General features: G+C 38.1%; 1 protein-coding gene across 11 annotated transcripts in view; it reads right to left on the bottom strand.

The window, feature by feature from the left end:
- The window catches only part of WAC (WW domain containing adaptor with coiled-coil), a 90,705-nt gene that overhangs the window by 38,782 nt on the left and 35,793 nt on the right, over positions 1-16,130 (bottom strand). The window lies entirely within an intron of this gene.

Here is a 16,130-nt window from a genome sequence, read left to right as displayed (position 1 = left end):
AATTGCTTAAGAGTAACTCAAGTTTTATGAAAATCTGAGTATGTCAGTGACCAGAGAAAAAAGTTTCTCTTGCTTTAAGAAAAACCAGGGTGTAAAAATCCAGACTTCCAAAAACACTTTGACGAATGACACAAAAAGGTTCACCACAGAAGTCTAATGTTAGTATTTCAATTTCATTCCACATAATTCTAGATTTTTCAGCAACAAAGTAACATAATCAAACTGGCATTTTTCTTTTAATAAGTGATCCGGGAGTGGCATGGAGGCTACACTATTATGAACAAAAACGAAAAGTGCTCCAGTGGTCCAGGAATTATTAGTGAGAACCAGGGCGGATAAATTTAGAAATGAGTTAGGAATATTATTTCAATCAATAGAAACAACTAAATGGCAAGAGCAAAGGTGAACTCAGATAGATGATGACTATAAGGTTTCAGATATTTCCAAGTGAAAATGATCCGCAGATTAATATAGAACTAGGAATTCAGAAGAAAAGGTTTAAGTAGATGTGGATTTGGAAGTGTTTTCTGTTACAGGTCAAAGGTAGGAGAGGGACTAACTGCTTTGCATGTAAGCAGCAAGCACTAAAAGTTCATGCATGAAGTAAGAGTATGGCAGGAAAAAAGGCAATGGCTAAGATTTACCCTCAGATAAGGGTCTGCTTACAATGGAAACTACAAGCAGATTCAAAGACCCAAGAAAGCTAGTTATGTCACAAACTATTAAAGAGAATTACCTAACTACGATGGTTACTTAAGAACAACGAGGTGGTATGATAGAGGACATTTCCTAAGAAGCCTGATGCTTGAGATGCCTGATGGGTTCTTCTACTTATTTTGATTTATCTTACTGTACAGCATTCTATTTATATAGAGAGAACACCCTAAACCCCCTTTTAAATAACAGGAAGCAAGAAATAAATCCTCAATAAAAGCTCTAAGAATGAACACAATCAAGAAGAAATCATTCAAAAACAAGCTGAACACTTTGGTAGGCCGAGGTGGGTGGATTACCTGAGGTCCAGGATTTCGAGACCAGCCTGACCAACATGGTAAAACCCCATCTCTACTAAAAATATAAAAGTTAGCTGGACGTGGTGGTTATGTGCCTACAGTCCCAGCTACTCGGCAGGCTGAGGCAGGAGAATCACTTGAACCTGGGGGGTGAGGTTGCAGTGAGCTGAGATCGTGCCACTGCACTCCAGCCTGGGCGACAGAGCAAGACTCTGTCTCAAAAAAAAAAAAGACTGAGTATGCAGGAAAAGTTAGCAGAAGCCCAGAGACTGCTATCTTTAGAAAGGCTTTCTGGCACAGCTGGCCCTTGACAGACATGTGGGAAGCTAAATTTCCGGAGGGATCTCACAACCGTAACTGATAAAGAGGTGAAACAGGTGCTCACTGAGGCCAAGCACAGTGGCTTGCATCTGTAGTCTCAACTACTGAGGAGGCAGAGGCAGGGGAATCCCTTGAGTCCAGGAATTCAAACCCAGCCTAGGTGACATAATGAGAACCTGTCTTCAAAAGAAAAAAAAAAAGAATTGTTCATTGTACCTAAGCTGTTTGGGTATATAGTATGTTTTGTACTGAACAGCTGCTTTCCTACTGGAATCTGAAATTTTGGTACATGCAAGGCAAAGAGTACATATATAACTCACCAAATCCAGTAAAAGCAGTGGGCACTAAATCTCTAGTGAGCTTCCCTGGTAGATAACATTTCACAAGTGTGTCAATTCGTTGCTGGAGGAATTAAGTGCATCCTGTATGACTCTCTTAGGCAAGAATTCTTAGAAGCTTACACCTGGATTCCTTCAGATTTTGCCCCGTGTGCCTTTTCTCTTTGCACCTGTCCACTGTAGTAAGTCATAGTCATGATAATGACTATGTTGAGTCCTGAGAGTCTGACAGAATCACCAAACCTCACAAATGGTTTTAGGATTCCAAAATGCTTAGTAACAAAGGAAAATTAACACTTCAAGTTTTAAAGAAAATATGAGATTTATGCTGAAATTTCTACTTTTCAGATATAACTCCGAAGATTTTTTTAAAATCAGATTTACAACTGAATATAAGTAAGAAGTAGAACTAGTAATATGGATTACTAGAATATATATGCACTACTCACGGAGTTGAGATTTCCCTGAAATTTCCCTAAGTTTGTTGACAGTGATGGAAAAAAAGCTAATCTTACTGACTGAAATAAACCCCAGAGTAATCCATTAAAAAGCCCAGTTTAGATACCCCACTCTGACATTTATTTGCACACATTCTTGAACAGTATGTTCTATGCTTAAATCTACGAAATGGAAGTGCCACATTAAAGGTTTACTGAAAGACATAACAGGTTTTCTACAAACATAAGGTGTATTATAAGGTGTATTATAAATGAGGTCTATTGACCTCTCATAAGGTTAAGATCCAGGAATTCACTCCACTTTAGTGACTATTCCTAAAGTCAATGAAAACTCAAATACTGACAACAATTCCAATTAATTATACTTCTAAAGAAATGGTATGCCTTCCACCAGCCTGATGAAAGTTACCAACTAACTTTTAGATCTAGTATATGTGTCTTCAGAAGGCACAGCATAATAATCAAAAGTGTTTATAAGCATCAAGGCACACCGGCCTAGGACTTCTCTAAAAGAGAAAATAGACTCAGTTGTTGATGGGGAAATTATTTTCAAAGACATGAGTTTTTGGATAGGGACCAGATTCCACATTCTGTGGAGATTTACTAAGACTGCTTACCAAAAACAATACTTGAAATGGGTGAGAAGTAAGATAAAGATATTTTTGTAAAAGACTAAGAATAAACTAACATTCTTAAACAGATTTCAAATTCACATAAGAGGTTTTATACAAAGCATGGCAGGCAATACATCTTTAGATTCCAACCAGAAGGATGCCCTTTGGACCTGAAGGTAGCGCATATTTGCCCTTGAATAAAATGACAATAATAAGGTAAACAAAGTTACCTATCTCATAATAAAAGCGTCAGCTTATATTACCTTACATACTTTTTTTGGTATTTCATTTGAGAGTTTTACTTAACTCATTCCAAACTGAAGTAATACGTAAGTAGAAGAACAAAGTGATTGTGCGCATCCTCCCCAGGCCTGGGGTAATGGTAGTTATGATTTTCTAGAGCCATACCGAAAAGAAGTGCTACAACACAAAATTCCTTTTAAATCTCCTATCTTAAAACATCACATGAAAACAACAACAACAACAACAAAAAAAGCAAAAAACAAAAAAAAAAATCACATGAATTTTTATATGTGACCCCACAAGTTTTAGATTTCTCTTATTATAATACAGAATCTAAGGCTAAGAGAAAGAATACAGTAGGACTTCTGAACACATCCAGTAAGAGAAGAACTGATGCATAAAACTTGAACTCAGAATTTCAATCCCAAATCCAGTGAGTATTCAAGTACACAAAGGAAGAAAATATATACATGCTGGTGAGAGATAGAGTGCAAAAAGGGTACTTTTTACTGTATAAACAGCATTGCCTCCATTCCTTCATTGGGTCACACATTGGGTCACACACTGACCCAAAGCAGCAACGGAGGCAGTGCTGTTTATACAGTCAAGTACCTTTATGCACTGTGTATATTACCAAGGAAAAGCTCGCTATTTAACGACAAAAAAAATCATCTACCCAAGAAACACTGCATCAGTGAATAACTGGGATAAAAATGTTTTTAAACGCTGTACATTTAAACCAATCTCAAGAAATTAAAGCTAGGACTGATAAAGTTAAGTCTTAAAAGAGTCTAAGAAAACATGCTATTGGAAATGACTCGGTTTTGGGAGAAGGGCAGGACAGATAAAGGGGTTCTATACTTAAGCTTGCAACTTGAAGAACTTAAACGGTGAGCAAAATTCTCCCTTCCAGTGCTTAGCCATGGCAGATTATAAAATGGAGATGTAACATGACTGGATGCTAGTTTCAGACCAGAGTCCAAGGGTCAGTACAAGAGAATGACATTTTCCCTGACAAAATCTGCAGTATTTCTGACAGAATAATCCCTATCTGGCATCTTCTAAAACTTCAGAAGCTAAAATTTAAGTGTGAAAAGGACTATAACTTATAACTTATAGTTTCAAAGAGTGAGGGCCTAGGAGAATAATCAGAAAATGGTCCAAAAAAATTGATCAATACATACCTAACTCAGCAAGAAATGGACATTAAGCAATTACAATGCCCTTCCATTCACAAAAGGGAACCAGGACATTAGGAGTAGGGAAAGCAGAAGGAGGATATACAACTCTATACGATTAAATGACAGTGGGAACGGCAACCAGCTTTCGAAAAGGTGGAACAACAGTTTTCAGTCTACTCAGGAGCAAAATATTGTGGCTTTTATGTGCTTATTCAGACCATGACAACCACCAGAATTTATTACCAGATCCACAGACTTAGAAGTCTTAGTTAGTCTTTATTCTTTTTAAGACACTAAGGAAGGAATAGGCATATCTGTATACTAAATGAAATAATTCAAGGACATCTACCATCCCACATTGCTTTCAAACAAAAGCAAAAATAGGTAGGACTGAATAAAACTCAGTAGTGGATCTGAATCTTTAGTATATTAAAAATTGTAGATTTCAAGGTGGTCTTTCTCAGAGATTCTAATTCACAGTCATTTTAAATATTTTTAAATTGTTTTGTTTTGAGACAGGATCTCTCAGTTACCCAAGCTGGAGTGCAGTGGCATGATCTTGGCTCACTGCAACCTCTGCCTCCCAGGCTCAAGAGATCCTTGTGTCTCAGGGCCTCCCAAGTAGCTGGCACCACAGGTGGACGCTACCACGTGCCACTAATTTTTGTATTTTTAGTAGGGACATTCGCTATGTTGGCCAGGCTGTTCTCGAACTCCTGTCCTCAAGTGATCCACCTGCTTTGGTCTCCCCAAGTGCTGGGACTGCAGGCGTGAGCCACCACGCCTGGCTTAATACCTGAATTTTTAATAGGCATTCCCAGGATGCTTCTAGTGTAGTTAGCACCCAGGCCACACTTTGAGAAACACAGGTTTACAAAGTCAAATAGTAGAGGACACTCAACAAAATCTCCCGAGATAGCAATATGCTAAAAATAAACTGATGATCATACCCTCTTCACTTTCAGAGATAATTATACTCTACAGGTCTCTTCCTAAGCCTTTTCCAGTACCTTCCAAGGATTCTCCTCTGTTACTGTGAATGCTGTACTACCTTCCAGGGTCCTTGGCCTTTCATCACTCCTAACCAGCGGCCAGAGTACTTAAAAAGGGATCACCAAGAGAGCCACATATCTGTACTATACAGTATTTTCTGCTATAACACGATAAATGTTTTCCTTGAAAAATCTTGAATTCTGCAAAGCTGCATATTAAAAATAAAAAGTCTTATGGGAAAAATAGGAACAAAGACATTCAAAATTATGCAACTTTATTATCAGAGTATTAATAACTTGAATAGTACAGGCAAGCAGCTCAGCATGGTTATCAATTACTTTCAAGAGATAATAATGCAAAAAAAACCCATTAGGATAAAAATGCAGCTACTTGGGGGTAAGAACATGGAAATGGAAATGAAGTTCTAAGCATTATCCTTGACTAAAAAAAAATCTTTACACATGAACCAATAATACAACTTTAGTTTATAATAATGGCATCCTGCAATTTACCAACTGTTTATCAAGAAACTTGGTGGTGAAAAGCAAAACTTACAGCTAACGAGGCTTTGTCTCTCGGGGAAGGGAAAAGTGGATCACAAGAAGTATCAACAATTTGACAGTTGGCTGTAGAGTTACTCCCTCTACATTTGTGCTATTCAATGACAGTCACTGGCTACACATAGCTATTGAGCACTTGAAACACTGCTAGTATGAATTGGGATTTTCTGTATGTGTAAAATATATACTAGATTCCAAGACTTAGGGAAAAACAAATGAAAAGTATCACATTAATATGGTTATATTGATTACATGAAGTATTTTAGCTATATTTGGTTAAATAATAAATATAATTAAAATTCCAGATATTGGCTACTAAAAAAACTTAAAACTGCATATCTGACTCACTGGAAAGCACTGCTCTAGATGAAGGTGCGCTAATACTTAAGTGAAAGGGGGCCAGGGATGCCTACTGTACATTATACATGTCTCCCAAAGAACTGTCTAATGTCTGAAAATAAGCTGCTTGTAATTAACTGAGTCTAGAACCAAAATCTGCTTAGCACAGTATGGTGAATTTTCCAGGAATATAGCTGCTATGCAAATTGTACTGTATAAAACTTAACTCATTTTTACACATGAACCAATACCACTTTAAGTTTATAATAAGGTCATTTTTTGGAACATTTTTATCAAAATGTTCACTACTTGGAAAAATCTCACCACTGACAATAATGCTACATATATATAATACATCTGCCTTATATCTGTCACAAACAAATGACATTAAGTAGATTCCTCTGTTAACAGTTAGGTCCAAACATTGAAGTGGCGGACATAAAGACAAGATGAAACACTGAACAAATTTCATTCTTTAAAAAACAGCACTGCCATAGCTTATCTTAAACATATATATACATATGGGGCTACGTATTTTTAGCACAGTACTACAAAGAGTCTGTGAAAATTACACATAACATTCATTCTATGTGCAAGCAGTATACGTCATTATGTATGTATTACTATGGTGATTTTATACCATACAGTTATGTGTTGCTTAAAGACAAGATTACGTTCTGAGCAACATGTTGTGAAGCAATTTTGTCTTGCAAACATCGTAACAGTGTACTGACGCAAACCTAGATGGTATAGTCTACTACACACCTTGGCTATGTGGTATAACCTACTGCTCCTAAGCTATAAACCTATACAGGCTGTAACTGTACTGAAGACTGTAGGCAACTATAATACAGTTAGTATTTGTGTATCTGAGCATATCTAAACATAGAGAAGGTACAGTAAAAATATATTATGGGATCGCCTTCACATATACAGTCCTTCATTTATGGAAACATTATTATGCAACACGGGAGTTTAAAAATTAAAACTTTTGTGTTTGAAAAGACACTATCAAAAAGTGAAAAGACAACATGTAGAATGCTGCTAATCATACATCCATATAAGACTTTTATCTAATTCTACCAGTAAGAACTCCAGAGCTCAATAAAAATAATCTGATTAAGAACGAGTAAAAAATCTGAACAAACATTTCCTCAAAGATGACATACAAACTTCCAAAGTGCATATCAAAGACGAACAATGGCACTAGCCATTGGGGAAATGCAAACCAAACCTGCAGGGAAGTAACACTTCACACCCACTAGAATAGGTATAGCCAAAAAGACAGGCAAAAACAAGTGTTGGTGAGGATGCAGAGAAACTAACTGGAAGGAACCCTCTCATACACACTGCTAATGTGAAAGTAAAATACTGCAGCTACTTTGGGAAACAGTCTGGTAGTTCCTGAAAATGTTAAGCATAGTTATCTGTAGCCATACAAAAGAACAAAATCATATCATATATACAAACAGAACACTGGGTACTCAGGGACATAAAGATAGCAACCAACAGAAACTGGGGACTACTAGAAGGGGAGGAAAGGAGGAGATAAGGGTTGAAAAATTAACTGTTGGGTACTATGCTCACTATCTGGGTGATGGGATCATTCGTACCCCAAACCTCAGCATCACTCAATATACCCAAGTAACAAATCTTCAAATGTACCCAACTAAATCTTAAACAAACAAAAACTTAAAAACAGGATATCCTCTATTAGTTGAAGATATATACAAAATACTAATAATAAGTGCTATATTCCTGGGTTAAACAGAACATCAATGTTTACCAAATAATAAGCTCTAGGTACCATTAATGTAACTTTTTCTTTGATTCATTCATTCATTCAAACATCTACTTGTGCACCTAAAATGTACTGGCATTATACTGGCAAACAAGAATAAAGTAGTGAAAAAGAGACCAAAAAAACCACCAATCAACCAATCAGTTATATGAGCCAGCAATTCCACACCTAGGTATATATTCGGAAGAAATGAAAACACAGGCCCAAACGCTAGTACACGAATGTTCATAATGCATTATTCTTGGCCAGGCACAGTGGCTCACACTTGTAATCCTAGCACTTTGGGAGGCTGAAGCAAGCTGATTGCCTGAGCTCAGGAGTTCGAGACCAGCTTGGGCAACATGGCGAAACTCCATCTCTACTAAAAATACAAAAAATTAGCCAGGTGTGGTGCTGTGTGCCTGGAGTCCCAGCTACTGAGGAGGCTGAGGCAGGAGAATCGCTTGAACCCAGGAGTGGGAGGCTGCAGTGAGCTGAGACTGCACCACTGCACTCCAGCCTGGGCAACAGAGTGACACTCTGTCTCAAAAACAGCAACAGGCTGTGCGCAGTGGCTCATGCCTGTAAGCCCAGCACTTTGGGCAGCCAAGGCAGGTGGATTGCCTGAGGTCAGGAGTTTGAGACCAGCCTGGCCAACATGGGGAAATCCCATCTCTACTAAAAATACAAAAATAAGCCAGGTGTGGTGACGCGTGACTGTAAACCCAGCTACTCGGGAGGCAGAGGCAGGAGAATCACTGGAACCTGGGAGGCAGAGGTTGTAGTGAGCCGAGATCATTTCACTGTACTCCAGCCTAGGGGACAGAGTGAGACTTTGTCTCAAAATAAATAAATAAATAAATAATAGTAATAATAATGCATTATTCTTAACAGTCAAAAATAAAAACAAGGCCGGGCGCGGTGGCTCAAGCCTGTAATCCCAGCACTTTGGGAGGCCGAGACGGGCGGATCACGAGGTCAGGAGATCGAGACCATCCTGGCTAACATGGTGAAACCCCGTCTCTACTAAAAAATACAAAAAAAACTAGCCGGGCGACGTGGCGGGCGCCTGTAGTCCCGGCTGCTTGGGAGGCTGAGGCAGGAGAATGGCGTAAACCCGGGAGGCGGAGCTTGCAGTGAGCTGAGACCCGGCCACTGCACTCCAGCCTGGGCGGCAGAGCAAGACTCCGTCTCAAAAAAAAAAAAAAAATAAAAATAAAAACAAACCAAATGTTTACAACTGATAAGAAAACATGGCATAATCATACAATATCATTTAGCAATAAAAACAAATGAATACTAATACATGCTACAACGTGAATGAATCTCAAAAACATGCTAAGTGAAATACCCCAGTCACAAAAAATCATATATGGCATGAGTCCATTTATTCAAAACATTAAGAACAGACAAATCTGTCGAGACAGAAAATACAGTAATAGTTTCTTAGAGCTGAGGGCGAGGGGGCTACTGGGGGATGACAGTTACAGGGTAAGTAATGTATTAGAACACTGGTGACTACTAATTGTGAATATATTAAAAATCAGTGAACTATACACTTCAAATGGCTGAATGGTATGGTACGGTATGTGAATTACACATAAATAAAACTTATGCCCCCATCAAAAAAAGCAATCTACTATACTTTATGTGTGACTTTAATTTGTCTACCTTAGACACAGACCCTAATTCATCAGTTCTCAACATTTAATCCCATGGGATGCTTTGAATATAAAGTGGTGCACAACTGTGAATCTGGAATAAGCTGTATTGACATTCTCTTATGGCTTAAATGTACGTTACATGCTCTGAGAATTACTGGAGGAAAATTTTAACCCAGGAAGTGAAAGCCTAAGTACTGATATATAACACAACATTGGTGAGCCTTGAAAACACTAAGTGAAAGAAGCCAGTCACAGAAGACCATACACTGTGTAATTGGTTTATATGACATATCCAGAAAACAAAAATCTAGAGAGACAGAAAGCAGATCAGTAACTGGAGAGTTGGGCATTGAGAAGAAAAATGAAAGTGACTGCTAACAGGTATGGAGTAATTTTGGGTGGAGAGATGATAACTGGTATGTGAATTTCATCTCAATTTTTAAAAATCACCAGGAATTCCAGACTACCCTGGAGCAATATAGGCAGAGATTCTGTCTCTACAATAATAGTAACAAATATCTTAAAAACAGAAAAAAATAGCCACAGAAAATATTTTTTAAAAGTTGAGATGGCTGGTCTAACCAAGTTAAGAGCCACTCCTTCAGTGACATTAGCAATCAGGCAATCTGGGCTTCAGTTCAGACTTTGCCTCTACCTAGGTGGGGGCCCACCTTTGGTCACCTGTCAAGTAAGATATTGCCTGACACTGTACAGGGCTGCAATAATTACAAGAAAGTCTGAAATGAGATACTTTCGAATGTTACTAACTCCTTTTGACTCCTGCCATCTGACTTTTCACTAAGGAATTAGCTAAGATTTCAAGAGTAAGGTGTTTTTTTGTTTGTTTGAGACTGAGATTCACTCTTATCATCAAGGCTGGATTGCAATGGTGCGACCCTGGCTGGTCTTGAACTCCTGACCTCGTGATCCACCCTCCTCGGCCTCCCAAAGTGCTGGGATGTTACAGGCCTGAGCCACTGCACCTGGACAATAGCTACTTTTATGCAGTGTAATTACACTACATCCCATATTGCTCCATTTTCCTGTTTTTAAATTAGCTAAGTAGTTATTCTAAAGGAGGAAAGCATTCCTCTGAGAGAAAAAATACAAGTTAGTATAAAACAGTAAGTTTTATAAAAAATTATCAAATTATAATAAGATTCTAAAGGGTGAGCAAGTAATATAGTTAAAAAACTAAGTATTATCCCTTTTCCAAGCTGACTGATTAGAGTTACAACAACAGAAAGCAAAAAGAAACAGAGCCAGGTACCTGCAAACACACAGGTGTCTTCAAATAATTTTACCTCCTGACCCTAATTAAGAAGTGGATTTCAACTTTGGAAGCCACATGGAACTCACTTCTCAATCTGAGAAGGAGTGAAAATGAGCACAAAGGAATCTTCAAGTACATACTCTGCTTTCATCTGTCTCAGTTACATTAAGATAGTAAGGCAAGCTACAAAAATCATCTCACACAGGAGATTACAACTTGGTACAGTAGACAACAACCTTCAGTCAAGGGACATATTAACAACAGCATAAAAGTAGGAAAGTACATGGTGATAAAGATTCAGAGGGCAAAGCACAAGCAGTCTGACAGTAACATAGTTACTGCACTTGCGATGCAACGTATGTGTAAAGCTATTATGCTAGACTACTAAGGGGCCTTGGATACTAAACTAAAGAAAGAACAGATCTCATCTTCTGAATAACAAATTCTCAAAATTATTTACTTTCCACTTTTAAGCATTTTTCGATGCTTCTGAATAGTACTAGTGGCATCACGAAAAAGCACATTTAAAGTATATATTTAAGGGCCGGGCATGGTGGCTCATGCCTGTAATCCCAGCCCTTTGGGAGGCCGAGATGGGTGAATCATCTGAGGTCAGGAGTTCAAGACCAGCCTCGCAAACATGGCAAAATCCCAGGTGTGGTGGCAAGCGCCTATAGTCCCAGCTACTCGGGGAGGCCAAGGCAGGAGAATCGTCTAAACCCAGGAGATGGAGGCTGCAGTGAGCCGAGATCGCACCACTGAACTCCAGCCTGGGTGACAGAGCAAGACTCCATCGCCAAAAAAAAGAAAAGAAAAAGTGTATCTTTAAGGATACCACAACTGAAGAAGAGTCTTTCTAGAAAAACAGTTAACTAATTTTTCCCCAACTATTTAAAGCCACAGAGTTCTTTCCTTATATGGCTGGTTGTTCATCTGTCAGATATTAATTCGTATGTCAGCCTTTCCCTGTCCAATAACTACTCTGCCTACCTCACTGCCACTACTGTTTGAATCACTATTTCCTTATCACACAATTATCCTTTTTATATATTTTATATTGTCTGTCCTTCCACTAGAAGGGCACAGGGATCTTCCTGACATGCCATTGCAATAATTTCATAATTACAACAGTGCCCAGGTCTGACAGTAGACTCCAAAATAAAATAAACGCATGAATGAAAGTCTAATACTTAAAAGTGGAGCTGCTCCTATTGCAACAAGGATAGTGGGTGATTAAGGATCAACTCTTAGTTCAGTCTGTTCTTAGAACCTCTGGGCTCCATACAGCATCATTTAATAATAAGGGATACAGAGAATCTCTGCAGATGAGCTGCCAAAGACTGGTGATAACAAATCTTAGTGTCATATCCAAGAATATAAACATCATATATTAAATACAACTGTTACAGCATACCAAAAAGTTTTAAGACAACACACTATACCTGTAATACCCACTAAAACTACTTAGAATAAAAGTTGGTAACTTTAAAATTACTCTAGCCTCCACTCTATTATCTGTACAAAATAAAATAAATTGGAATAGTACTTTTCCTAAAAATATGTGGTATTAAAGAGAGAAAAAAGGTAGCATATTACAACAGAGTTACCTCAAGGAAAACTTTAAGTAAATTCTCCCTTACAGATAAGACAATTTCAATGCTGCTCATGTGTCTCAGCTGAGACATGTGCACACAAAGCAGTATTTATTCTAAAACTCTATATGTTTTGGGTGCTTAGTCATCCTGCTTTTGAGGTGAGGCAACCAGAGGTGCATTTTTGGATAGAGCCATCGATAACCTAATATTGGACACTTTTGGTGCTGTTGAACTACGAAATGGTTGTTTATTCAAGGGAAAGTACATATTGCCGCACTGCCTAAACCAATTTTATACACAAAAAGAAACAGATGGAAATGTTACTTACTATAAGGTACTGTACTAAAAATAAAAACAATCTCCATGATGACCCAAAAAATTATACTTGTTCATGTTTAATCTACATACCAATTTTACGACAACATGCTCTAGACATCTCTTCACTCTCCCTTCAGTCCCAATCTTTCCATTCCCCACCAACCTCCGTGCCCAATCACAGCTCTAGCCAAACTGAGATTATAGAAGTTCATTGAGGAACAGTTTCAAACATTCAGAGATTAATTCTCAGATTATATACGCACCAGAAACAGATTCAATCATAAAAGTAATCAACTGCAAAATGCTGACAACTAACAGAATAAGAGAATTCACAACTATACACACCCCTTAGCACAGGAATACAAAATGTCTGAATAATAAGACTGGCAAAAATATAATTCTTAAATGTTAATGTCTTTAAGATATGCTATCAAACGAGAGCAGTTGATAAAATTCAAACAGATTTCCAACAAAGCATTAACAACTAATTGTAGGAATAGATGAAGGTTTCCTCAATATGAAAAAGTTTTTGCATAATCATCATTTACCACCAGGCACAAGAATGAAATTCTCATAAGTCTAGTTTTACCATTATTTTTAAAAACTGCAGTACTATTTTATCTGATTTTCTATAAAGAACACTTATTAGTATCAAGAGGCTACAGAAAAACACTTAGAAAAGGTAAGTTTCCTTATAGTTTTTCTGTATGTACATACTGTAACCAAAAATAGAATCATGCTACTTTGTGCAGGGATTTTTCTATTTAGTATCCAGGAACTTCTTCATTCATCAATAAATGTGCCTCTACACCATCGTTTTTAACAGCAACACTATACTCCACATGTACAATGCATATATTGAATGTAATCACTGTGACATATATGTTCTCTAATTACTATTTATCTGGGTGTTGGAATTCCCAACTCATATAAAAAGAACTTAGGCCGGGCACAGTGGTTCATGCCTGTAATCCCAGCACTTTGGGAGGTCGAGGTGGGAGGATCAAGAGGTCAGGAGTTCAAAACCAACCTGGCCAACAAAGTGAAACCCCGTCTCTATAAAAATTAGCCTCGCTTGGTGGCAGATGCCTGTAATCCTAGCTACTCAGGAGGCTGAGACAGGAGAATCGCTTGAACCCGGGAGGCGGAGGTTGCAGCGAGCCAAGATGACGCCACTGCACTCCAGCCCGGGTGACAGTGCGAGACTCCATCTCAAAAAAAAAAAAAAAGAACTTAGCAGTATCTACTATTGAAATAATCATATGAAAGTTATCTTAAAAGACCTATTTCCAATTGACTTAAAAAGCCATTAACTCAGCAACTGGAATAATGTATTTTTGCAAACAACTCGGAAGAATCAGAGAGCAAATTGACACTGAAAATTACATTAAAAGTAAACTTTCAAAAAGAGGACAGTTTGAGAACATGTTTCTGTATTTGCCCTCTATAACACCTATCAAAACTAAAGGGACTAAAAAGAAAATGTAATCAAATCTAACAAGGCAAGTCATAACTCAACAAACCGTCTCTGACAAATGGTTTCAAGAGACAAATTAAATTCACACTGAGGCCGAGCGAGGTGGCTCGGGCCTGTAATCCCAGTGCTTTGGGAGGCCAGGGTTGGCGAATCACCTGAGCCCAGGAGTTCAAGACCAGCTTGGGCAACATAGTGAGACCCCCATCTCTACAATGGTGTGGTGGTACCTGCCTTTAGTCCCAGCTACTTGGGAGGCCGGAGTGGGAGGATCACTTAAGCCGAGGAGGTCAAGGCTGCAGTGAGCCATGATGGTGCACTGCACTCCAGCTTGGGCTTAAGCAAGACCTCATTTCCATTTAAAGAAAGAAAGAAAAAGAAGAAAAGCCCACACTGAAATGCAGGAAGGTACAAATTCCAATTCTTGTCAAGACTACATACTCTGAAAACTTATGGCAGGCAGAAGAGGTGGGAGAGAAGGGTCATCTGTACCAATAAACTGCCTTTTTTTGGCCCAATGATGTAGAGAATTCTCAGAAGGGAGCCCTGCACCACCCTACATCTTTGCCTGGATCCCCAGGTGTAATCTCTGAAAAGAGACTTCATCAAATACCGTAAACCTTCAGAGTAAATACGTAACCTCCTCACTTTATCGCTCTCTTCCAAATATATGCCTTTCATACCTCCTTCCTTAACCTGGTCTCAGATTACAAACACCAAATTTTAAGGGCACAATTAAAATAGTGTCCAAAAGAGTAAGAAGCGGAATCAGAGAGTATCTAATCATACTATCCACACACATGATCCACTCAAAACACACACGCACAAAGCCTGTACAGACATGGAAGTGGGGGTATACAACATAAAGAAAATACTTCAAAAGAAATTTCAGGAAACCAAAAACTTTAGGCAAACAAAGCCCCCCCACCACCACAGGAAAAAAAAAAAAAGGAGCTGGAATTTAGAAGAACTTAAGGAAAAAGATGAAAGTATTTAAAATATTAAAACCACATTAGAAGTAGCAAAAGAATAACATGGCTGAAAGCAATGTCAATCATAAGGAAACAGAACAAAGAAATACCATAAAGCACATCGGACAAAAACGTAAAGTACTTAGAGATAAGATGTCCACTATGAAAGATGAAGTCAATATATGCAAAACTGAAGGTCCTGGAAAAAAAAAAACAGGGAGGACATTCAAGGGGATAATAAAACAAAACTTCCCTGAAATAAAAGAAGATCTGAATCTGCAGACTGAAAAAGACTCACCACATATCAGCAAAAACAAAGAACCGAAAAAAACTGACACATGTCCTCATCCTGGTGGAGCTGCTGAATTTTACCCATAAAAAAAAAATTCTAAAAGCAACCCAGCAGAAGCATGTCAGTTACAAAACAAAAATGGGCGGACCTTGGACTTTTCCACAGTAACACTAAATGCCAGAAGTCAATGGAGTAATGTCTTATGCTAAGAGAAAAAAATTGGATGTGACCCAGAAAATTATTTTTCAATCTGAGATGTCATTCATGAGTAAAAGCAATAGGAAGACATTCTCAAATACACTGGGGAAGAGGAAACTACAGAATACAGACAATCATAAGAAAAATCAACATACATTTGCAAATGGAGTAGCTGTACTTTGAGGACTGGCAGTGTACACCAAATCCAGCCAAACTCACCTGCTTACTCTCTGAGATCAACAGCCACTGATTACCATGTGCTTATTTTGACAACTTAATTTGTTTTGTGTCCAAGGACTGACATTATACAGTAAATACATTCTTTACACTTTTTCTATTTTTTAATAAAAACAGTCAACACTTGCCCCACCCTACTCCCAGCATACGCACATACATACGTGCACACACAATAATCATGTAACAAACATTTAATTTACTGAACATTTACTATACAACAAAGCTGGTAGAAGACACCAAAAGAGTAAGACAGAAATTATTCTTCCCT

Source organism: Trachypithecus francoisi, unplaced genomic scaffold, assembly GCF_009764315.1.
Source record: "Trachypithecus francoisi isolate TF-2019V2 unplaced genomic scaffold, Tfra_2.0 Lachesis_group9, whole genome shotgun sequence".
NCBI lineage: Eukaryota > Metazoa > Chordata > Mammalia > Primates > Cercopithecidae > Trachypithecus > Trachypithecus francoisi.
Note: the sequence above shows the minus strand (reverse complement) of the source record. Positions and strands in the feature narration are given on the sequence as shown.